At 46.6% G+C, this 23,159-nt stretch overlaps 1 protein-coding gene and 2 long non-coding RNA genes across 6 annotated transcripts in view; 2 read left to right on the top strand and 1 right to left on the bottom strand.

Annotated features, from left to right (window-relative positions):
• MEIS1 (Meis homeobox 1) overlaps positions 1-1,236 on the top strand; it is a 200,558-nt gene extending 199,322 nt beyond the window's left edge. For all 3 annotated transcript variants that reach the window (XM_078377353.1, XM_078377347.1, XM_020801476.3), the window contains one exon: positions 1-1,236. This exon is cut by the window's left edge and continues 293 nt beyond it. The gene's annotated coding sequence lies outside the window, so the exon portion shown is untranslated.
• Positions 1,237-3,501: 2,265 nt separating this feature from the next.
• Positions 3,502-11,769, top strand: LOC140708255 (uncharacterized). Of its 2 annotated transcripts, none has more exons than XR_013537290.1 (2): positions 3,502-4,383; positions 6,539-11,769. It is a non-coding gene; the product is annotated as an uncharacterized LOC140708255 (long non-coding RNA). The 2 variants fall into 2 exon arrangements; XR_012088413.2 differs by lacking the exon at positions 3,502-4,383 and adding an exon at positions 4,987-5,462.
• Positions 11,770-14,251: 2,482 nt separating this feature from the next.
• Positions 14,252-21,053, bottom strand: LOC144583497 (uncharacterized). Its single transcript, XR_013537291.1, has 2 exons — positions 15,383-21,053; positions 14,252-14,914 (listed from the first exon to the last, which is right to left on the bottom strand). It is a non-coding gene; the product is annotated as an uncharacterized LOC144583497 (long non-coding RNA).
• Between the last annotated feature and the right edge of the window lie 2,106 nt (positions 21,054-23,159).

The raw sequence follows: 23,159 nt of genomic DNA, 5'->3' as shown, positions 1-23,159 counted from the left end.
ATATACTTTGTCTTCGATAACGGCAAATTTGAAATATTGTCGTTCTGCAATGACTTAATGGAGTTCCATTCTTGGCATCTCGTTTGGACCAAGGAACAATCCTATTTGTCTTTATAGGGACCCTGAAAAGCACGAAATACACACCAACTGAATTCAACTTCTGGGGACATGCAAAATAACTATATAAGGCAACAGAGTGGAATATTGTAAAATGCTATTATTCTGTTATCCATATTACGTTGTTTCTTATAGATTTTTTAAGAAAAAAATGTGAATTTTTTTCCACACTATGTGTGTTGTTTCCATAACTCTTCACTTCCTCCAGAAGCCTCCTTACATTTTAAAGAAAGCCTTACAGTTACCTTGCAAATGACAAAAAAGATTTGCAGGATTTTTAGAGCATTAAAATATCTATGTCAGGCAGAAGAACATTTCTTCTATCCTAGGATTTCAGCCATGCACTCTGTGTTTCTCTGTCTATCTCTCTTTCTCTCTCCCTCCCCCTTTTTTCTAGCCTGGGGCGTGAATTTGCATGTCTAATTCATTTACTCACCATATTTGAATTGGCCTGAACAGATGTAAATCGGGAAGGATGGGAAAAACTGCAGTCCTCAACAATGATTAATCAGCTGTTGCAGGCAGTGTCTTAAGGAGACTGGTAGGAGGTGGCATGGAAACCAAGAGAAAGTGTATTTGAACCTAATTGTCACATCAGAGCATTATTGTCCCCATACAGCAGCAGCAGCAGCTACAATCACCTACATCACTTCCTGTTTTGTGCCGCTCAAAACATGAACTGAAGAGTTATTTTTTACTATGTTGACTTTATTTTCTGGGCAAAGCATCAGTCGTGCATTTTTCCATAGTCCCATCATGGAGCATATATGTATACATTGTAAATAAATTTTGTGCAAAAAGGACTGGAAAAATGAACTGTATTATTGGGGTTTTTTTCTTTTTGGTAAAAGTAGCAGTTTGGTATGAGTTGGCATGCATACAGATTTACTAAGTGGGATAAGCTAATTATACTTTCGTTGTGGTTAAAAAATGCTTGTTGATAGCCTTTTTCTATCAAGAAACCAAGGAGCTAATTATTATTAATAATCATTGCACACTGAGTCTTAGAGTTTCTGATTGAAACTGTTTGAATTGTACAATAACTCAAAGCCCAGTTGTAGTAGTTTGAGTGCAGTAATGAAATCTGAATCTAAAATAAAAGCAAATTATTTTTTGTCACGCTGGCTCAACTTCTTGAAAAATTCCTTTTACTGCCCTCAGCCCTCCAAATCTGTAGTGATTTTATAGAAATATACCAATCTCTTTCTTGAAAATAATTAAATTTTAGCCCCCGGCAACCTTATTAATACTTTTTTCTATAATAAATTATTCTGTGTTGCCTTGTGGAAGTGATCCTAGAATGTACCCTGTTTATTTTCAGGGTGATAACCAAATATCACATTTTAAGACTGCAAGCCAAATAAATGTGGGGAGATTGAATGAAAGTTAAAAAATACTGTACTAGTTTGTTAAATGATACACATGTGACCATTTGAATTAAATTATTTTAGGAAACTGATAAAACCTCTTATGTCAAATTAGGTTGCTATGCGAGTGCAGGATTGGGTTTTTAAATCCCTCTGTCTGAATAAGTGCACGCTTGTACATTAACTACTTTGTACTAAAAAGATGACAGACTTTTTACAAAGCCAGCACTCACAAATAAATCCTGTACTGCAATTGGCTGTGGGCTGGATCATTAACCAATTTTCCAGCCCAGCTGTACTTTTTGCAATGCAGCCAACTGGTTAAATAGAGCCAAATAATATGTTTAAGTTACAATACCTTATAATTTTCTTCTAAATAAAATCACGACTGTTTAAAAAGTGTTTCCTAAGGGCATAAAAATATACAAATATTTTAGCTAAGGCACATTCATGAAAAAGCAAAATCAGATTTAAAAGATGCTAACTACTTGAGAGGAACAAAAGAGTTCAATGGTGAGAACTCTGATGCCTGCCATTTATATAGATCTCACCCTATAAACCTACCCTGTTTTAATTTAAAAGAGAGGCCAGTTGTTTTGTGGATTTACTAGGCAAAGATTGATGGATGAATTTACCTGCTTTTGAAGCACTGTGCTACTCCCATTTGGTTTACTGGTAAAAGTTTGGAGATAGTTTTTGGTTGAATCGCTCATATAAGGGATGCCAGGGCAAAACCTCACAAAATATCCGACTCTATAATCTGTAAATTTTACCAAGTATGTGACAGGTAGTCAGTGAGTGGTGAGGGAATCCACCTTTCAGGTGCCCAACAAGGTCACTGTCCCCATATATTCCAGTACCTGAGGTCCAGCATGAAATATGGAATTCAGCAGTAAACTATGTAATTCACCTGTAAACTATGTAATTCACCTATCCTAAATAATCCCCAAACCACCTTGTGGCCAGAGCTATAAACACTTATTTTTTTACTCCAGAGAAAGTGATGTTCTCAGTCTTTGTAACTTCACATGCAGTTAATGGCTATTTGTTTACGTTTTCCGTTAATCCAGCCAGCCACCAATGTAACCCAACAAAGCCCAAACCCATGGCTTGTGGGGGGGAGGGGCATAGCTAGTTCGGAAACTTAATTGACCAGCAAACCAATTAAGAAAATTAAACGTTTAACATAGTCTCATCTTCCTCTTGCCTAAGAGAAACCGGCTTCCCCACTTCCAAATTCGTACTGGGCCTGCAATTTAATATTGCTTAATTCTTCCGTAGAAGGCTAGGAATATATTTTGTGGCCAAAATCCCAACCGGCCAGACTGTTGGTTAATTTCAAATTGTTCTTTAAAACCCACCTTCAAATAATCCGCCTTTTTTCTTTTCAAGAGCGGAGCCACACGCCTACGTACCACTTTTAAGTTTTTTTTTCCTGGTGGGTGGAGGGCGGGTTAATTAATTTATTTCATTAATAGCGTGATTTGTTTTTTTGTTTTTTTGATGTTTCAAGTTGTTTTTAAAGGAAGAGGCAAAAAGCAAAAAAACCACCTCCTCTCAGCATTTTTATCCCAAGACACTTCATCAGCTGTAATTATAACACATTAATGAATAATATGCTTTGAGAGGTATTTTTTTTTTTGTTTTGTTTTGCTATTGTTATTGTTCATCGCATGATGTTAGACGGCTTTTTACAGGCAAAGGAAAGAGAAGTAAACGGGTTACAAATAGGGAATTATCCCTCGTTTAGCATTAAAATTCATTTAGATAAAATTGCCACAAACATTTAAATGGAGAGATTAGTTCCCCCTCACGCCTTATTGCACACTCTCAATGGTTCCGTTAAGAACATTTTATACGTTGGAAATTCCGTCTTCTCAGGCTGCTGGCTGTTTCCTAGCTACCCCACATTCAAAGCGAAGGCGGCGGCGAAGCGGCAGCACAGGCAGCAGCAGCAGCAGCGAGCGAGCAAGCAATCCACCGGGGGGGGGGGGGGGGAGGGGGAGGGAGGGGAAAAGTTGGGGTGGGGGTGGGGAAGGCTTCCTCCTCCCCCCCCCCTTTAAGTGTGTGTGTGTTTGGCAGCCAGAGTGCCATTCATTCGCTTAGATCTGCTTTAAGGGAAAGAAAATAATCAAGAGGTTTTCCTCCATCAACCCACTCAGTAACCCTATATGGAAAGACAAGGCTCTGTGCCTGCTGCTCTCTCTCTCTCTCTCTCGCCTTCCTCCTCCTCCTCCTCCTCCTCCCCGGACCGCCCCCCCCCTCCCCCAGCCCCAGCCCGCTGAGAATCACGTTTGAGTTGGGCTAAGGACTGTCTCGCGCAAAGAAATCGAGATTAATCGCTCTCGCTCTCTCTCGTTCTCTCTCTCTCTCTCTCTGGGGCGCGGGGGCTGAGCGCAGGGCACGCGCGCGCAAGCGCCCCCCCCCCCAAAAAAATCTGCGTGGCGGAGGGAGACCCTCAGGAACGCGGGGGGGTTTGCAAAGAATGGTGGTGCCTCTGGCCTGGCCTCCTCCCGATCGGGCACATTGAGAGCCGGCGCGGGGGGGGGGGGAAGGAAGGCGGCCGGCCAGGAAGCTATCAAACGCGCTGCTTCCACGCATCCACGGTTTGCAGCCGGATGAGTGGAGTGTGGTTGTCTGTATTTAAAAATCTCTGGAGGGATTAGTTTGAAAACAGATCAGTTGTCCTTCTTCTCCTTCCTCCTCCTCCTCCCCTCTCCGCCGTTTCCAACCCCCCCCCACACACACACACACCGCCGCCGCCCCTTTTCCTCGGCTGCCGCCGCCGCCGCCGCCGCCGCTTTCTTGTTCTCTCTCCGCCACCCGCTGCAGAGCCCGAGGAGGAGGAATGTCAGCTTCGACTGCCATCTTTTGGGGATTTGGAAAAACGACCCGATAGGTAGGAAGGAGCGCGCTCGCCGGCCTGCTCTCTTTCCGCCCCCCCCCCTCCCCGCCGGTTCAAAACTGCGTTGCCCCTTCAGCTGATGGATTGTGAACTGTTGCGGGGGGGGGGGAGAGAGAGAGCTGGTTTTGCACATCACCTCCGTGCAATCTCTTGCCCTTGTCCTTGGATTGCGCGCAAGGGCAACACGGGTTCTGTGTTTTGTTTTGTATCCTTCTCTCCTTTTTTTGGCAGAAAATATTGACATTTCTTTAAGTGTCATGCAGAGGGATACTTTATTTAGGTGCTTTGTGATCTGGAGGTGGGGGCAGGACCATCTGATGGTGCTACCCTCGCCTTTCCACGCCCTACAGAGAAATTCAGACGTAAAAGTTTCGAGCTACCCTTGGTTTGATTTTGCTTCTTTGCCACCTTCCCGCTCCCGGGCGATGCCGCATGCGCGGTGAGGGCTTCTGGGCTGCCTCCCTTTCTCTCTCAGAAGTCGGTGCATGGCGCGGATACCGTATTCTACCGAAACGAGAGCCGCGCAGCTGAAAGCGTCCAAGCTGGATGGTCTGGCTCGGGAGCTTGGAGCGCGCGCGGGATGCGGGGGGGGGGGGAGAGAGATTTGTGGAAGAGAAAGAAGGCAACGCGGGTCTGGGCACCGGTGCTGGTGAACGTTTAAGACTCTCATGGATGTATTTGGACGCTCCGCCCTTTTGACCCCCTCCCCTCGTATGAACAAGTACCAAGCGCATTGCACGTGTTTAGAGACGGGGAGTTTGGGGTCAAAATAATGGCTTGGGAAGAGAAAAGTCCACTTGCACTTAGTTGGTCGGTCCTAAACTACCCACACATGCCCTGCCTCCTCGTTCATCCTTGACGGGCAAAGGGACAGCCGTCAGACCCCAGCCCCTCCAGTTCGCTTTGCTGACGGGAGAAGGGCTCTGTCGGCGAGTGAGGGCAGATGGAGATCTCGCGGGCCCTTTATTTGAATGCCGCGCTTCCCCTCTTCCCCGCAAAACGCAGCCCACCGGCGGAAGTGGGGGAGGAGGGCCAAAGCCACGCAGAGACCGACCAGCAGCGCCCCGAAGCGGGTAGGGAGGAGGAGGAGGAGGAGGAGGAGGAGGAGGAGGGGAAAAACGCGGGAACCCCGGGGAGCTCCAACCAAGGAGGACCACCGAAGGCGGTTTCTGGCTGAAGTGCCCTATTTCCCCCCCCCCCCCGCACTTAAAGCGAGTCCTTCGCGCTCCGCTTTAAAACTCCCCTTATGTGGGGGTCGTGTGAAGGCGCTTCCTTCCTTACCCTCCCCGTGACCCGCGGCGGAGCGCCGTGCCCCGACTCCACCAAGTCCGGTCACACGTTGCAGAGCGGGGCTTGATTCACAAAAAGGCAAAGGAAACGCAAAAGCGGGGGGTCCATGCGGAGTGAATGCAGGGGTGGAGGAGCGAGAGAGGAAGGAGGGAAATGCCCGGCGTTGTGTTTGTTTGTTTGTTGGCTGTCCCGCCTGCCTCTGGATGGAGCGCGGAAGGCGTTTCCGAAGGGCGGCCCGACTTGACGGGTCTGGCTTTGTTTACGACAGGGCGCTCCAAACGTGAGGGGAAAAGGCGGGGCGGTTGCCGGTGTCTGTGGTCCCGGCCGGGTGTGTGTGTGTGTGTGTGGAAGAGAGGAGGAGCGGGGGAGGCCCCCGGGGCTCCGCGGTTTTGGCGGAGGGGGGATTCCGTCCTCGAAGACGTGGGTCGCTCAGTCAGGGAAAGAGACCGGACGCCTTCATCCGCACCCCACCTTCGCCCGGCGCCCCAGTCCGCCACCACAAGCCGGGATTAGTGGTGACCCTGCCCCCCCCACCCACGCCGCTTCTCCCGAGAGAGCGCGGGTTTTCTTTTTTTTAAGCCCGCCTGTTCCCCGAGTCGCCGGTCGCCGCGCCGGCCCTGCCCCTCGCCCACACGGTGACTCCACACCGGTGTCGGTGCCCTCCTGCCGGCCAGGCCCTGAAGCTCTTTGCCGCCGCCCGAGTTTCCCTGAGGGTTGCTCGGGACAGGAGGGAAGTGTGGCAGAGGCTCCCCTCTGTTGAGAGAGAACAAACCCCTCTTTCTGTGAACCTTTCTCTACGAAGGGGGTGGGATTCGCTCGTTCCCCCTCACACCCCCTCCTCTCTTTTTTTTCTCTCCAGGGAGTCAAAAATAACTTGAGGCTCCTTCAAGGTGACAAGGAGCGGGACATAAGAGCCATCTTCCGTGCCTGCGCCTTGTCTTCCGCCGTCCGCCGTGGGGGTGGGTGCTTTGGGTGCTTGTTCGCGGGGATCCCCGAGTGCCTTTGCGGGGCCGGAGCCCTTCCAGAGCAATGACGCGCACGCGAAAGCCCGAGGAGTCCCCAGGGCCGCCCGGCCAAGGTCAGCGAGCAGGGCTCCCCTCTGCTCCGGATCCCAAAGGCTTCGCTTCGCCGGGGAGTTCCTGCCGCCGAGGCGCCTGAGCCGCTACGGACACTCCAGTTGTAAAAGTTAAAAACATTAAAAAATGCGCGGGGGGGGGGCGCAGCAAAGATACTGGAAGTATCTGATGAGATTTTCTTTTTCTGTCTTCTTTCTGGGTGGGTGGTGGATCTCTTCATTTGAGACAGAGCCTGTCCCACTCATGGACAAAAATGGCGGATTCAAACACGTTTAAACTGAAGAAATCAAGGCTTGCTTCTAAGTAAATGAAACTCGCGGTTAGGACGATAAAATATTGTTCTTTTAATTTTTTTACGCACACACATACATGTACATTTCCTTCCATTTTGCCCCTATGCGCATGCACTAAAATGAAATGAAATAAAAATTTGCCTCCCAAGAAGGCTGCAAACACACGGATGCATAATTTGAGGACCGGTCTTCAAGCTCGGAGTGAGGATGTGGCGTCTCCTGGTTCTACTAAATCTACGGTTCTCGGGAGACCGGCTCCCGCCTAAGGAGTAAATAACGCCCAGAGACTTTAGAGGGATTTTGCTTCCAAATCTGAGCATTTGAACTGAGAAATCTGGAAAGTTTTCCACAAGAACTCATCCCTGCGGACTCTCTTACACCGCGAAGCCGAATTCCTTGCCTGGAAGAATGTCACATGATATTAAAGAAAGTAAAGTGCTTACTATTCTACTTGATGCACCCCAGCAGCCCTTTCTAACAAGAGTTTTTCTGGGTTATTATAGATAAAGACGGCGACGCTGCTTTATTAGCAGCTAGCTTTATATATTAAAGTGTGTGTATGTGTTTTGTCTCTTGACCTTGTTTTGTTTACCCAAAGGATTAAAGAAAGCCTACTACATCTCAAGTTTTGGAATCACAAAAGAAGTGCCCTTGCTAAACTGCTCTAAGGCGTAAAGTACACTACGATCTTCTGTAACGTGTGTGTGTGTGTGTGTGTGTGTGTGTGTGTGTGTGTGTGTGTGTGTGTGTGTGTGTGTGTGTGAGAGAGAGAGAGAGAGAGAGAGAGAGAGAAGAGAGAGAGAGAGAGAGAGAGATGGTGTGTGTCAGAGAGACTGTGAGGGGGCGGCTGAATCCCCTGTCCGAAATCTGAATATTTGCCCTGGGCATGCGGTGGTGTAAGATCTCCTTTTGTTTGGCTTCCTGAGGTACTTGCTGGAAAGTAGTTAATAAACTCCTAAGCAGTCAGCAGCTCTGTATTTTATGTAGTGGACAGAGGAAATCTTCCAGGGCTTTAATGTGTGAAATAACCAAATGCCTGTGTGGCAGCTGTTTCTAAAGCCAAAACTAACTCTTTGGAATAAAGGGAGTGGGAGCGGGGCGGGGGGGGGGGGCGCGAAGAGAAAGAGTGAAAGGCAAAAGAAAAGACTGCTCATTTTTTTTTCCCTTTGGTGCCATTTTGGATGTCATCTGTTTCCTTGGTGACTGTGTTCAGCCCCCCAAAGCCCCTGGGCTCCTGGATTGTTAGAAAAAAGCATGCTATTTCTGCACCGTCATTTATCACTGTCACCGCATAATGATTCCCCTTGCAGCTCCTTATTGATGTTTGTAATTGCATTATCTCATAAAGGGGAGGGGGAGGTGCGGGGAGGAGATGATCAATGAAACCGAGCTGTGCATTGTGGGGTCAGGAGATGCCAAAGTACTGTTTGTCCATACACACACACAGACAGACACACACACACACACAGGCACGCACCTTTAGCGCTACGAGCGAAGGAGATGGGAAGGCGGCGGCAGTGGTGGTGGTGGTGTGTTTGGGTGTACGCGCATGTGTGTGTGTGGTACCCGATCCTACTGGGATATCGCCGCGATTTTCCATGCTTTCCTCTGGCAGAGGTTTGAGTAACCTTTTTGGTGGCATGCTAAACCAAGTACCTGCCTTGCATTTCGAACGAAATAAGGAGCGGCAGCCACGGAGAGGAGAGAAGTGTGGGCGTCTCAGACAGACGCGCTGTCAAAAGTAGGCAGATGAAAGTTACGAATCAGGACTAGTGATCCTCCACTTTCTTTTCGCACCGTGCAACACACACACACACACACACACTGACGAATGCAGCTCTATAGGGACATTGACAAAGATTGTGTCTGGAAGCACTTAGCAGTCCGCACCACTTTAAAGCCCTCTAGTTAAGCCCCACTTTTCTCCCACCCTCACTCTCAGCTTAATTAATGTGGGCTGGAAACTTGGCGTGATCGACTCCAGCTTCCCAATTAGATCACATCTTTTAAAGGAACCGATGGCTAACGATTGAGTTATCCGAGTTGGGAAAAACAAAATAAAACCAGTCCACATCGTGCCTTTGGAACCGGATAAAGCTACTCCGGCAAGTTCTAAATGAAGAAGTCTCTTTGTCAGCCGAGGCGGGGAAGCGGGGCTGGTTAGTTAACCAGGGTGGCAGAGTAGCGTGGCGTGGAGTCCTAATCATCCGCGAGGAAAATCAAGACCGCCTGTTGTAAAGAAGGGGGCCGGTGAAATGCGACGGGTGATGTTTTTGTGGGGAGAGTTACATTTCGATCCGGGTTAAGTTCACTTACCTGGTCCCAAGAAGCACACCCCACTGATTGCAACTGAACGCAAATGCCCAGGATCTTGTACGAAGTGTGTAAATCGGTCCTTGCTTGATTTTCCTCTCTGTGCCCCAACCTCACCCCTATACACACACACACACACACACACACACAGAGAGAGAGAGAGAGAGAGAGAGAGAGAGGACTGTCACAGAGCTATCTAAACACTTGCGAAGTTGATTTGTGGAGGCAAAGGAGAAGAAACACCCAAACCACGATGCCATGTTCATGACAGTTCAGGGAAATTCGGCATGTTTACCGCGTTTGCGCTCTCTCCTCCACCCCCCCCCCAACCCCACCATTTAGATGTGGGGAAAGTTCACTACACGTCTATCTCATTGCACATTTAAAAAACACACCAACTCAACCAACCACACGATGTTCTTGGAAATCCTTTATTAGGCAAAGAATTACCGTTTTACTCTTCGCCTCTTCGGTCCAGTTTACTGTACTTAAAAAAAAAAGATAAATAAAACCAAGCCCAATTCATCTTACACTGTTGTTAACCAAAACACACATTTGTACTGAACTAGTACTGTATTTTGACACTGGTTTGCATCCTCGCATACGGTGATATAAAGTGATACATAGTTACGGACGGCATCCCCAGAGTTTCACGCATTTCTTGGAAACAAATGTAGCCTGTTTTTTTTGTGTGGAATTTTAGTCCGAGTGAATGTTACAGGACCACGATGCATAAATCCTACAAATTTTAAAGTGGGCGTGAATTTCATTGAATCTGTAATAAGAACTTTAGGTAAATATGGATAAAATCGGGAGGTTAAGAAATCTAAGACTGACTTAACACATATTTTCTTTTTTTATTTATACAATATATGTATTTACTTTGCCCGGATATGCGATGTTTTTGTTTTCTACACTAGTCCCTAAAAGTCATGGGGTTACTATCTTCCACCTGGAACCTAAGTATGATTCAAATGAATAATAATAATATTTTTTTTAAAAATAGCTTGTACAAGTTATGAGACCCAGTTCCCCAGTAAGCCCCCCCCCCCAGGATCCACCATCACCACAGCTGAGTTGTGAAAGGGGGAGAAAATCAAATTCAGAATGGTTTCTTTTGTGAAACTGTCACCCGTTGTGTTTATATTTTATCTTATTTCAGTCTCTAGGTATAAAAAGAATTCTAGAAGGGGGAAAAAAAGATTTCGACGGGCTATTATTTCCCTTATCAGATCACTACCACAGACTGCTTTGCAGGTGAACGTTTCTTTTTGATTTGGAAATGGCAGGATCAGGCAGCACATCTGTCTGGATGTAAATACTGTACCAGCCTTGTGAGAATGGTAAGAACAGCCTGTCTCGTCTGGGTGTGGTATATTTTAAACTTCATAACAACCCGTTCCTCCCTCTTTCACCAGCCCAACACCCTATTGAACCAAATAAATCCTTTCCATATTTTGATACAATATTAATATAGAAGACTGTGTTTTTTTTTACCTTTGATGTTCAATGCTATTTTAATCCACCCCCCTTAATTAATTAAAACCAGTTGTTCTTCCAATACTTTTTTTAAGGAAAAGGGGCAGCATAATGTTTCTTACCATAGGTCATGGTTAAAACCGTGAACAATTATTCTTGGTTTAAAAATTATTTATTTATAGAACGAAGGTAGTAATATTTTTTTAAAACAATTAAAAAAAATCCTTAGTGGCAACAAAAAAGGCCTAATTATTAAATATTTGATTCCCATGTTCATGTTTCTTATTCTACCTTTCATTTGCATTTTAATCTATGGAATCTTTACAGTATTCCTGCCTCCTACGCTGGTGATTGATTACAGATCCGAAAGGGGGTAGTTTGGGGAGAGAAACACCGACCTGCACGTTGGCTTTCACTGTTTTTCCCTCCCTCATTTTTTCTCCCCATGAAGCCTTCCTCTACACTGCTAATCCTAGTAAGGCAAATTAATTATGCTCTTTTTAAATGCCAAAAATATAAATTTTTTCAACCTTCCTCCCAAATGTTGATTTCACCCCACACACACACACTTCTTGATTGTTGGGTTGCCGTTCATTTGGCACTTCTGTATTTTTTAAAAAAATAGAGAGTCTGATCATCCTTGTCTTAAAAAAAATGAGAGGAAGAAAGGCGCAGCGGTGTGACAGTAAATAAACGTTATTGCTTCGCTTTCCTCTCCCCCCCCCCTCCGCTTTTAAGGTGACAAGTTCAGGAAAGCTGCAGCAGTAGCCTGTGTGCTGTGCGTTCAGCTCTGACCCTGCCTTGCTGTTTTCCCACGAAGCTGAGTTGGGGACAGGGCGGGTGGAACCGAGGCAAGTCGTTGAGAGAAAATAAATAAATAAATAAATAAATAAATAAATAAATAAATAAATAAATAAATAAATAAATAACCCAACAAGACAGACAGACGGAATCTTTTTTGTGTTCATTTACTTTCTGACCGTCACTTGTCTGCTGCCTTTTTGGCTATGGAACTTCTCAAGGTCCGGGTATAAGGTGAGGCCGGATCCTCTCGGTTGTTCTGCCAGTTGAAAATTTGGGGTTCAAGGTGGAGAACAGAGAGACCCCGCCTTCCTGTTCCAACAGAACGAGGCTGAAATCTCCGTTCTGTTTTCTCGCCCACTCCCTCCACCCATCCTTTACACACACACACACACACACACACATGCACACACACACGCGTTTTATTAACCCTTGATTTAGCTGCTCAAAGATTATATATATATAATCTTTGAGCAGCTAAATCAAGGGTTAATAAAACGCGCGCGCGTGTGTGTGCGTGTGTGTGTGTGTAAAGGATGGGATATAAGGGATAATAAAACGTCGGGTGAAGATAACTTTGAAGTATTTGGTGAATCCCAATTTGAAAATATAAGCGTGGGCTGGAAGAAAGATCCAGCCTGCTAACTGTTGAGGCAAAAAAGAGAAGTCAATATGAATGAAGCGATCATTTTGTCAGAGGCGGAAGATTATTTCTATTGTAGGAAAAGAGAGGGACAAAAACCGACCAGCGGAGAGACTTCCTTTCCTTTTGGTCATGATTGTTCCTCCCTAGCTAATATCTCGTACCAAAGACGATCGTCCCTGCCGTTCACACAACCTTTGTCCCCAGCAGAGGCACCACCGGGTCTCTCCCTTTAGGGGAAACGGAAGGCTGACCTGTCTCTGAACGCGTGTTTGTGCTGGCGTTAAGCCTGCTCGGGAGGGCGGATCCTCGTGTGCACCCTCCAAAAACGACGCTCCCAGGAGGACGTCGCGCCCTCTCGTCTGGAAGCAATGCTTGGCGTTCCCAAGTTTCACGGAAACCGTGGTTTTGAAATGGGGGGGGGGGTGCAAGCCGGCTCCTACTACCCTTGACCCACACTTTACAGACACATCCTGACGGAAGAAGATTGGCACGAGCAGCTAACGCGTTCTTGAATGTCCCAATCAACCCGGTATCCGGAATGGGAATCATCCTGCCCTGGCGCTTCCTTGTGCCTAATCCCAGGAGCCACGGATGAAATAAATAAATAAATAAATAAATAAATAAATAAATAAATAAATAAATAAATAAATAAATAAATAAATAAATAAAGGGGGGGACGTTGACATTAAAAAATGAGGAGGAGGAGGGAGGGAGCTCGAGATCCAAGCGAGAAGCACCCTAAGGACCGAAAAGAGCCGGCGATGCTCTGGTACCCCGAAAGGCGAAGATGGATTGCGGACGGCTAGCTAAGAGACAAGGGCTGGCAAGAGGCGGGAGCAAAAGACCCAGCAGCGGGCGAGGAAGGCAGTCGCCGTCAAGTGTCCCATCCGCCACGGCTTTGCTGCGGGCGGGGGCGGGCAGCCGCCGCCAGCCTCTCCTTACGGGCCAGGCTACGGATCAGGAGGGCCACAAACCGGAGATGAAACCGCCCGCCCCGCAGAGGCCGTCGCTCGCTTTCGGGCGCTTTCATTGGCGCGCGCTGGGGAGAGCGGAAAGGTGAAAGTTGTCTCTTGCTCCCCCCCCGAAACCCTAACCCTTCCCGCGTCCCGCCCCCCCCTCCGGCCGCGATCTCGCCCTGCGGGGGTGGGGGGGCGGCCACGTTCGAAAGGCGGCGCGCATCGCTAAACGAGGGTGTTTCAGGCGGTCGGGTTGAGGTTCGCAGCTTTCGCCCAAGCTGGGGGGGGGGAATAGACCCAGAGGGCGGCAGCGGATAGTGGTGGTGGTGGTGTGCTCGCGCGCGCGCGCGTGTGTAAGAGAGACTTTCCCCTCCCTCCCTCCCTCCTGCTCCTTTCCGCCATAGCATCAGATATTTGCAGGTGAAAAGCCGAAGGTGTAGCACTTCTCGTTTGTGCATCTCCAAAGCCGAGGGAAGCGATGCTTTGGGAAAAGCCGCTTGAGGAAGCCGGGGGGGGGGGCGGCGGCGTGAGGGAGTTCCCGTCCGAAGAAAGCCAAGCCGGGGGGACTGGGAAAGGGACGTTTTTGGTGCCTCCTTTTCTTGCAGGGTTGGGACTGAATTTCATACTTGGCTCCCTCCAGAGAGGGGCCGCTGCCACCCGCTCTCAATAATCCTCCCCCCCCCCCTCTCCTGTGGTCTAGCGCAATGGCAAGGCTTGTTGCCCCTGGGAGCCCGCGGGAGCCAGTCCTTCCCGAGTCAGGGAAGGGACCTGACGCCAAGGCAATGGCACCCGGACGGGGCAAAGCTCCGGCCGCCTCTCCAGATACCAGCGGGGGCTTAATCCCCCGAGAACGGCACCCTGTCCCTCCGACTGTCACCGGTCAGTGTTTCGAGGACGTGTGCTGAGGACTTGGCTGGATTGTTCCCTCTTTGGCTTGTAGGAATTCAGCCTCAAACAAACACCCGCGCGCCGACGCGCTGGGCAAAGGGGAGAATGACACCAAACTCCTTTTTCTTTTTATTATTTTAAAACCACCATCAACAACAGTAATAGTAAAAGAGTCCCCGGCCAAGTAAGGCGTCCTTCTGAACCGAAAGAGCTGTGGATGAGGGATGTTGGGGAGTCCGCTCCCCTCCCTCCCTCCCTCTTTGCTCCCCTGGCCCCAGGGTGGCCCCAACGGCGGCCCGAAGTCTTCCAGGGCCCCAGCGGAGAGCACCCGGGAGGGCTTCGACCTTGGCACCGGCTTGCCAAGGTCAGGGTCAGGATGGGCTGCCTCCGGTGTGGCGGGCCTCGCCCTCCGCCTGACCAGACCCGATCCAAGGAGGGCCGCGCCTGAGGCGCCCTGAAAGGGCTTAGCGCCGCCGCCGTCGCTGCCGCCGCCACCTCGCCGGCGCCTTTTCTCTGAGGGAACGCAAGCCGACGCTGAGGAGAGGCTCAAACACCCGCCAGCGTCCCCAGCTCCCCGTCGGCTTCCTTGTCCTCGCTTCTGTTCTTCAGAGCTATCTTGTTTCACCTCACAATCCTCGCTGACATGCCGGCTTCCCGTCTGAACCACCTTTGCTGAGGGAAGCCACCTGAGAGCGCCCGGGCCCGAACAGAGAGCGCGCTTCTGAGGGACCCTCAAGACTCGAAAGGAAGTCGAGCCCTCAGCCGCCCGGTGTGTCTGCCCGCCTGTGCGTACGTGTGCGAGAGAGAGAGAGAGAGAGCGCACGTGTGAGTGCGCCCGTGGCCGTGTATTTTTTTTTTTTACTTCTTTGCAGTCTCCGAGTTATTCTGCACTTCGCGGAACACCAGCGTTACCCCTCAGACCCGTCCCCTTCGATCCCTCACAAAGATATACACACACACACCTCGGCCTCCGCCACCCCGCCTTCTTCCACAGCCACGCGCTCGAACTCATTCCCCCCCCACTCCCTTCTCGTGACCCCCCCTCCCTCCCTCCCCAATCTCAGTGTCCACATTGCATGGAAGGAGCACAATTATCGGCATCTCTGCTGCCCTTCGCACGGCAAGTTGTCTGCCTCACTTCAAAGGACGGCAGCTTAATTGTTTCCAGAGTTTAAAAGTAATTAAGCGACATTAGAGAAACGTAAGGAACCCCGGGGAAGGCTTCTCCCTCCCTTTCCCCGCCGTCCCCACCTTTCACACGGAGACCTTGTCCTTGGACTCTGTCGGTCTCTGTGCAGGTTGCCATTGGAAAACGTAAGACCGGATTGAACACCCGGTTTCACAATCCGGTTAAACGTCTCTTGGAGGACGGCGATTTGGAGTCCGCAGAGCTGCAGCCGAAACATGATGCTCTCTTCGGACCTCTCTATAGATCCCGATGTCTCTATGTCTCTTACCAAAAGACGGAGGGCGGCGCGGGGGGGGGGAGGAAATGGAAGTAATTGTACATAATTAATACGAAAGAGAAAATGGACTCATAATAGGCTGCAAAGATTAAGCCATCTGCATCTATGGAACACGGGAACTTTTAAAGACAGCTTTCCTCTGCCTTCCTCGGTTCTCTAAATCCACACGATCCTATTGACATCAATAGGAATTATTTCCGAGTTGTATTTATGTTATAAGGAGGGACACACACACACACACACACACACACACACACACACACACACACACACACACACACACACACACACACACACACACACACACACACACACACACACACACACACACGAACCTCACCATCAGCGTTTGTTCCCTCAATTTTTTTCCTGCTCTTGGAGTATTGTGTGCATTTTCTAGTTGTCAAAATAATTCACCATAAATACCTGGTCTAGTAATTGCAATGCATTCCATTTTTCTCCCTGTTGTTTTTCCGCTTCTCATGACCCTGACAAAATGAAATAAGATGTACTGTGTTTTTCTGCCATATTTGTTACAAGTATTGGAAGGTAATTTCAAGAAAATTGTTGATTAAAATTGATTGTATTTTGTCATTGTTTGAAATTGTACGACTGATCCCAGTTTTAGAACAAAAAAAAATTTTTTTACAATAAAATCTTAAGCATATCTATTCTGAAGTACTGTAAGCACTTTGGTATTCAATGATCTGAATTACAAATCTGAATGTCTATATAACTGTAGTCTTAGCCTGAGACCCCAAGCACACTTACTAAGAATCAGGCTACACATAAAACTGATTCATTTTCAAGTAGATAGGCTTAGTTTAATGATGCCAGTTAATGCTTCAATATTATTTGAAATTGCCTCCCCCACTTACAAATGTTTCAGTACCAACATACAGTGTAAGACTAGGAACTCACTCATAGTTTTGCACGTATGTGCATATAAAACATTCTTAGGGAACTGTTCACAACAAATCCCACTAAACATTCTTTAAGGATGCAGGACTCTATGTCTGTGAGCAAGCCATACTGAAGGAACTGATTTTTTTATTCCTAAGCGCAGACATGTAGCATGTTGCACTATAAGAAATAAGGAAGGAAACTGGAGCAATCTCCACCATCAAATGATAAGTCTGCCCCAGGACAGAGGATGGGGAAAAGAATGAATATCTTCCTTTATTTTCATTATTTTGTCTTTAAAAACTCTCACAAGTCCACTAAGATATTTCAAAAACAAAATAAAGGATCAAGTCTAGTTTCTCTCTCACACACATAGGCACACAAACACATGCTGACCCAAGATATTTTGATGCTGGAGCAGCAAATCTCAACGGTGCCCTCAAGGGTGGTAAAAATATAACTATAAATTAGTACTTAATCATTGGCTGCCCTTTTGTGGCAGATATCCTGAAATCTTCCCCTTGAGGCACACTTCATTTGGCCTAATGGTAGAGCAGGCCCTGTTGCAAGGCAAAAAAAAAAAAGGGGGGGGACATTTTTTACTGCTCTCTTTTCCTAAGGATCATTCCAGATGATTGTACTCTTCCACTTTCCCTTTAGTGCTATGGATATAGCAGGGTAGCTTTGATACCATATCAGTACAGTAGTAGATATCTCATAATAACATTGTGGTGAAAAATCAAATGTTCTGCTCACTGCTTCAAAGAACCAAGCGAGATTTATGCTCTAGCACTGGAGAAGTTGGAATTTTGCAGGTTTCATAGAACAACATTTTGAAACGTAAAATAGCTGCACTTGCTCTTTCAAAAATAATTTTTAAAGTACGACTCCTCTGATTCATTGGAGTAGCAGAGCAGTGCTTAAATAGCTCTCTTTCCCTGTCTCTCATTCGCTCACACACCTTTTAAAACGTTGACAAAATAACACAGAAGGGAGGTGTTACCTTTACTCAGGATTAGTGATTGCCTTAGGCATACTTCAGTGGATATCCTCTGCACAACCACATTCCACGTAGTAATGACAACTGCAGTTATTGAATCCAAGAGTAGTGGAGTGTATTAAAGTTATACGATACTCCAACGAACAATCTATTGTAGTTTTAGTGATGGAACAATACGATATACCTGTAATAGAAGGAAAGATGTCTGGGAGGAAAGATGCACAAGAGTGCATTTGCTGCGTGGAGATGGATTGAAGGAGTCCCTACATTGCCACAAATGCTGGTACAGAATGTCTGATCCTGTTGGGGTGGGGTCGAAGCGTCTTTTCCCCGTGCACAAGAGACTTCATCTCCTGAAGGCAATGTTTCAGGGGATCTTGCCAATCTTCCATCTTGTACAAGGATGGGGTGTGTGTGTGTGAATTCTTCATTTCTTCCTAATGGGCTGCCAAGTTGCATGTTGATTTCTGCCCTAGAAGCAAGGTCTATTATCAGGTGCCAGCAGTGGAGACTTGTTAAAATTAGGGTCAATGGCAGTAAAGAATTCCAGATGGCACAAGGAGGAACTTCCTTTTTCAGTGGAGCAAAGAGTTTCACTAGCAGCTGCATATTGTTGAGAGCTAATCTAGTATTTTGGCAACAGGTTGCTCTTGAATAGAACTGCTGTGAGAGCCATCAATTTTGCAAAATACCAGTTCCTAGCAGAAAGGAAAACACTCATTGGTTGAAAGGAATCTACATGACTACTTACATTTTGGGATGCTCCCTGGGAATGTGGCTATAGGGGTTGTCATGATGAGAGTCTACACATAAAAAAATTAGCACTATTGCATGTTACACATTTTTGTTTGTTTGTTTTACATTTATTCCCACTCTGAATCCACTGAGCTTAAGGAATTACACCCAGCTCTTCCCACCACCACCACCACCACCACACCTTTCGTCCACACAAAATCCCTGTGAGATGGAGCAGGCCGAGAGAAAGAGTTATTGGGTTCAAGGTCACCCGGTGAGTTTCCCAGCACAGTGGAGACTACAGCCTGGTCCATCCAGATCCCAGTTTAACACTTTCAATGCTACAGCACATTAACTTTCATAAAGGGCCTATTTCCATACCGAATGACCCTCACAGGAACAAGTGGGGGGATGTGTTTTCTGATGAAGAACTCGTCATACAGAACCAACTCTTTCTGAATATTGCTCACCTCTCATGGTTTTGAGCATGATGCTACTGATTTCCACTTCACTATGTACAGAATAAGCAACTTCTGTTGTACTGTATCAGGATTCCTGACTATTGCAGAACCTTTGTACTTCAGGATTCAATCAAATGCGGTGTTGAAAGCAAGTAACACAGCTAGCCTGGATCCTGTGAGCAGAGCTACCTGGCAGCCTCATCATAACGATCCTGTCGGTAAAACCAGCGAGGCCTCAGGTGACAGGCTTTGGGCAGGGGTAGGAAGTGGCTGTGAGGGAATGGAGGGCAGCTTTCGTGGGTCCCACTTTGCCTACTCTGCAGGCGCTCTTGTTTCTCTCTGATGCTGTGAATGATGCTGTCCCACTGTCAGTGCTGAGGGAAAGCTGAACAGTTTCTCCACGTGGAGTGAGGAGTGGGATGCCACACCTTGCCCCTGGCCTCAGGCGCCATCTTCTCCCTGGCTTCAGGGAGTGAAATGCCTTTGGCTAGTCCTGTTTCCTCCCCACCCCTCAAAACCCTTTTTACCGATCTTGCTGCCAGGTGGACGGCTGAACTGAGTGCAGCTTGTCTTCCACACCACCACTTGTGGTTCCTACATAAATGACAGGAGGTTCACCGCTGCTTTCAGCGTTCTTTCATCAAAGCTAGAGAAAAAAAATGTTGCTGTAATCCATGGCTTGGCTTTTTTTGGTAATAGGAACCAGTTGTGTATATGTCACGGCTTAAAAGCTTCTGTTTCTTCCTCTGTCCAAACAGAAACCATTCTCTTGGTGTAATGTTGCAGTACAGCATTCTGTGAAAAGTTCCTTTTTTGGACTGTAACTCTCACAACCGCCCAGCAAGCTCAACGAAAAAAGGAGCTCTAGATTTAGCAGATTAGGAAGTGTCTAGCTTCAAGCACCTTGTCTGAGGAGAGGTGACAGGGTGTATCACCCCCACTGATGGCTGGTGAGTATTCAGCACCATGACTAAACTAGGCAGTCCTTTGGTCAGTGACGTTGTGTGGAAAAGACTGGCATTCAAGTGCCTGAGCCAAATTGCTGCGTCTAACTGGAGTGTAGAGGCTGTTTGGCGAGTGAATCATGGCTAAGCTGTGCGTATTTGAGTTAATGGTGCTAACACAGTGGAAGTGGCTCTCTTTTGAGAGTTTTTGGCAGGATGGCAGGGGGTGAGGCAGGATTCTCATGACTTCAGCAGCTTTTGTGTGCCTTCAAGAGGGTCAGGCTGGAATAGAACACACACCTGTTTCACTTTGGATTTAGTGGTGGTTTTTGACAGCCTTGTAAAAAAGAAAAAAGAAAGAAAGAAAGAAAAGGGGGGAAATGCCACAAATGAGTTTATGTCCTGATATTGTTGGACTGCAGTTCTCACAAGCCCTAAAACCATTTTGATCTGGATTGAAGCCCGTGTTTGGAAACTAAAAAGGAAACTTAGCTAGTCAGAAAGTAATGTCAAATAGTCCAACAGAAAATAGATTGCTAATATAGATACCCAGGGTGGTGCAATGGATAGAGTGACAGACTAGGACTCTGGAGACTAGGGTTTGAATCCCCACTCAGCTACAGAAACTCACTAAGGGAGTGAAATTTTTAAAACTACTTAAATATTTCACTTAATTTGTTAGCCCTATTAGGGCCATCATAAGTCAGTTCTGATGTGACAACACATAACAACAATAAAGGCTAGTTGATATACATTATGACAGTACCCTACATCTTCACGAACTACTAGTCCATTTCTGGGCCCAGTTAAAAATCCTCATTTTAACCATCTTAAGGGCTATGGTCTCAAAGCAATGCCTTCTCCATATTTACCTACTCAGATGATCAGAGAGCCCTTTATCTCAGTCCCACCACCCTCACAGGTGCATCTGATGGGGACACCAGTGAGAGGCTTCTCTGTTGCTGCTCCAAGACCTTGGAACTCCCTCCCACTGGAGGCCAGACTTGCCCCATCTTTGCTGTCCATCCTCAAGCAGGCAAAGACCTTTTTTAGGAGAAAGAAGGGGAAAATATTATAATTAATGAATTAATGAATTCTCCATCTGAAGCTCCCGCCAGATGAAGTGATGATAATAGAGAGGGCCTATTCATTGGTGATATTGTGCCCATGAAATGTTCTTTTCCAAGAAACATGGCTGGCAACAACTTTATGACCTTTTCTGTACCAGGTAAGACCTTTTCTGTTTTTTCCCCTCAAGGATTTTTGGAACTGTTTATAGTGCTTTTAGATCTTTGCATGGTTTTTATATCTTTTTATATCAGGTTTCATTATATGCGAGCAGTGTTGTTATGTGGTCTTATTTTGGTTTTTATCTGATTCGTTTCAATTTGTTCCTATTTGGCTTACAGATTTGCCCATGGCTCTATTCTTTTATCCAACAGAGAACTTAGGATACAGGGTTGTGTTGGAAATAAATACAGTGGGGTCTCTACTTAAGAACGTCTCTACTTAAGAACAATCCAACTTAAGAACAGCTCCATTTGCTAAATTTTGCTTCTACTTGAGAACAGAAATCCAAGATAAGAACAAGAAAAAAAAACCTTTCCTGCTCTTTTTTTAACCTTAGGTCATCTTAGGTTAAAAAAAAATTCTCCCCCTAGTGGTAGAATACGTATTAACCAGCTTTGCATTAGTTCCTATGGGAACTAATGCTTCAATGTACGAACGTACCTCTACATAACAAAAAAAAAACCAACCAACCAAACAAAAAAAACCAGCCAGAACGGATTAATTGGTTTTCAGTCCATTCGTATGGGAAATTTTGCTTCAACTTAAGAACGTTTCAACTGAAGAACACCATTCCAAAACGGATTAAGTTCTTAAGTAGAGGTTCCACTGTAGTTTCTATGGACGGAAAAGAGCAGATACGGATTAAATGGTTCTCAATGCATTCCTATGGGAAATGCAGATTCAACATAAGAACTTTTCAACTTGAGAACCACCTTCCAATACGGATTAAGTTCTTAAGTACAGACCCCACTGTAAATGAATAAGCCATGGCTTAGGTAAAATTAAATGTATAAAAGCAGTGGGTTCATTTCAACTGAAGTTAAGAACTTTACAATTCCATGGCTTTGAGTGCTGGAGACTGAGATAATGTTTAACTCTGTTATTAAAGAGTAAATGAAATTCAGAAGTGGTAAAATAGCAAATCAGATGGCATGACATCTGAAGCAGAAGGGGTACATTTGGAAAAGCTTAGCCCCAGAGGAAGAAGGAAGCACAGAATTGTTGACTGAAACTACAATTACTGAAGGCTGAGCTACAGGGGAGCTTCGTGCTTGGATTCTGGGACCTTTCCATTTTCATTTAGTAGAGAGCCTTCCCCTAAGAACATCGGCCTGTGCCACCCTACCCTCGCAGGCCGTGCTCTCACAGATTGCCACACTGAGAGAGGCCAGGAAGACACTGACAAGAAATCGAGCCTTCTTGGTTGTGGACTGGTTGAGCTGTGCCAGCTCCCCTGCCCCCCATTCAACCTTTAAGAGGATGCTCTAGACCAGGCTTGTCCAACCCCTGGCCCACGGGCCGCATGCGGCCCAGGTTGGCTCATAAGGTGGCCCAGTGCAATTTTTTATTTTTAAAGAAATTCCAAAGTTTCAAGTTACACTGACGGCACTTGTGGCTGGAATGCGGCTGGGGCACGTCACAATGGTGGGGGGGGGAGAGAGGGAAGGAAGGAAGGAGCGGGAGGGGAGGGGACAGGGGGCTGCATGACTGCATTGCGCCATCCCCGTCAATAGGTGGATCCCCTCCCGTCCTCATAAAGCCGCCGGAGTCAAAGCTGGCAGCCTCTGTTGTCTTGAGGTTGCAGCTGTCGGTAAGCGCGCTTGGAGCGGGGCTGCGGAGGACGGCTAGGGCTGCCCCCCCCGTGCAGCCCAAACCAAATGTATGTGTGGCCCAAACCAAATTTTCATCTTCTAATGTGGCCCAGGGAAGGTGAAAGGTTGGACACCCCTGCTCTAGACAAAGCTGTTCACAGAAGCCTTTAAGGGCATCCTACCATTAGCCTAGACATATTTATATTGACACCTATATTGACATTGGTTGGTTAAGCTTTGGTTTTATATTAGGTTTATTAGATCACATTTTTGGACTATTTTTGATTATGGCTTATTGTATTATTGATTATTTGTTATTGTTATACCATATTATATTGTCTGTGTTTCTTGGATTGTAAACTGCCCAGAGTAGTGCCTAGCTCTAACTGGGTAGTATATAAGTATGGATAGCAAATAAATAAATAAATAAATAAATAAATAAATAAATAAATAAATAAATAAATAAATAAATAAATAAATAAATAAATTTAAAACCAGCTGTGACTTGACCCACATAGAGTGGAGCAGCTCTACTGGGTGGGTGGGTGTAGTTCTACATCAACCTGCTTGAATGCTACTACCTTTTACTGGCAGAAATCCAACAATAAATCTCAGTTAGAGCATGTGCATTGAATTG

This window comes from Pogona vitticeps, chromosome 1 (genome assembly GCF_051106095.1).
Source record: "Pogona vitticeps strain Pit_001003342236 chromosome 1, PviZW2.1, whole genome shotgun sequence".
Lineage (NCBI taxonomy): Eukaryota > Metazoa > Chordata > Lepidosauria > Squamata > Agamidae > Pogona > Pogona vitticeps.
This window is presented reverse-complemented; position numbering and strand designations above follow the sequence as displayed.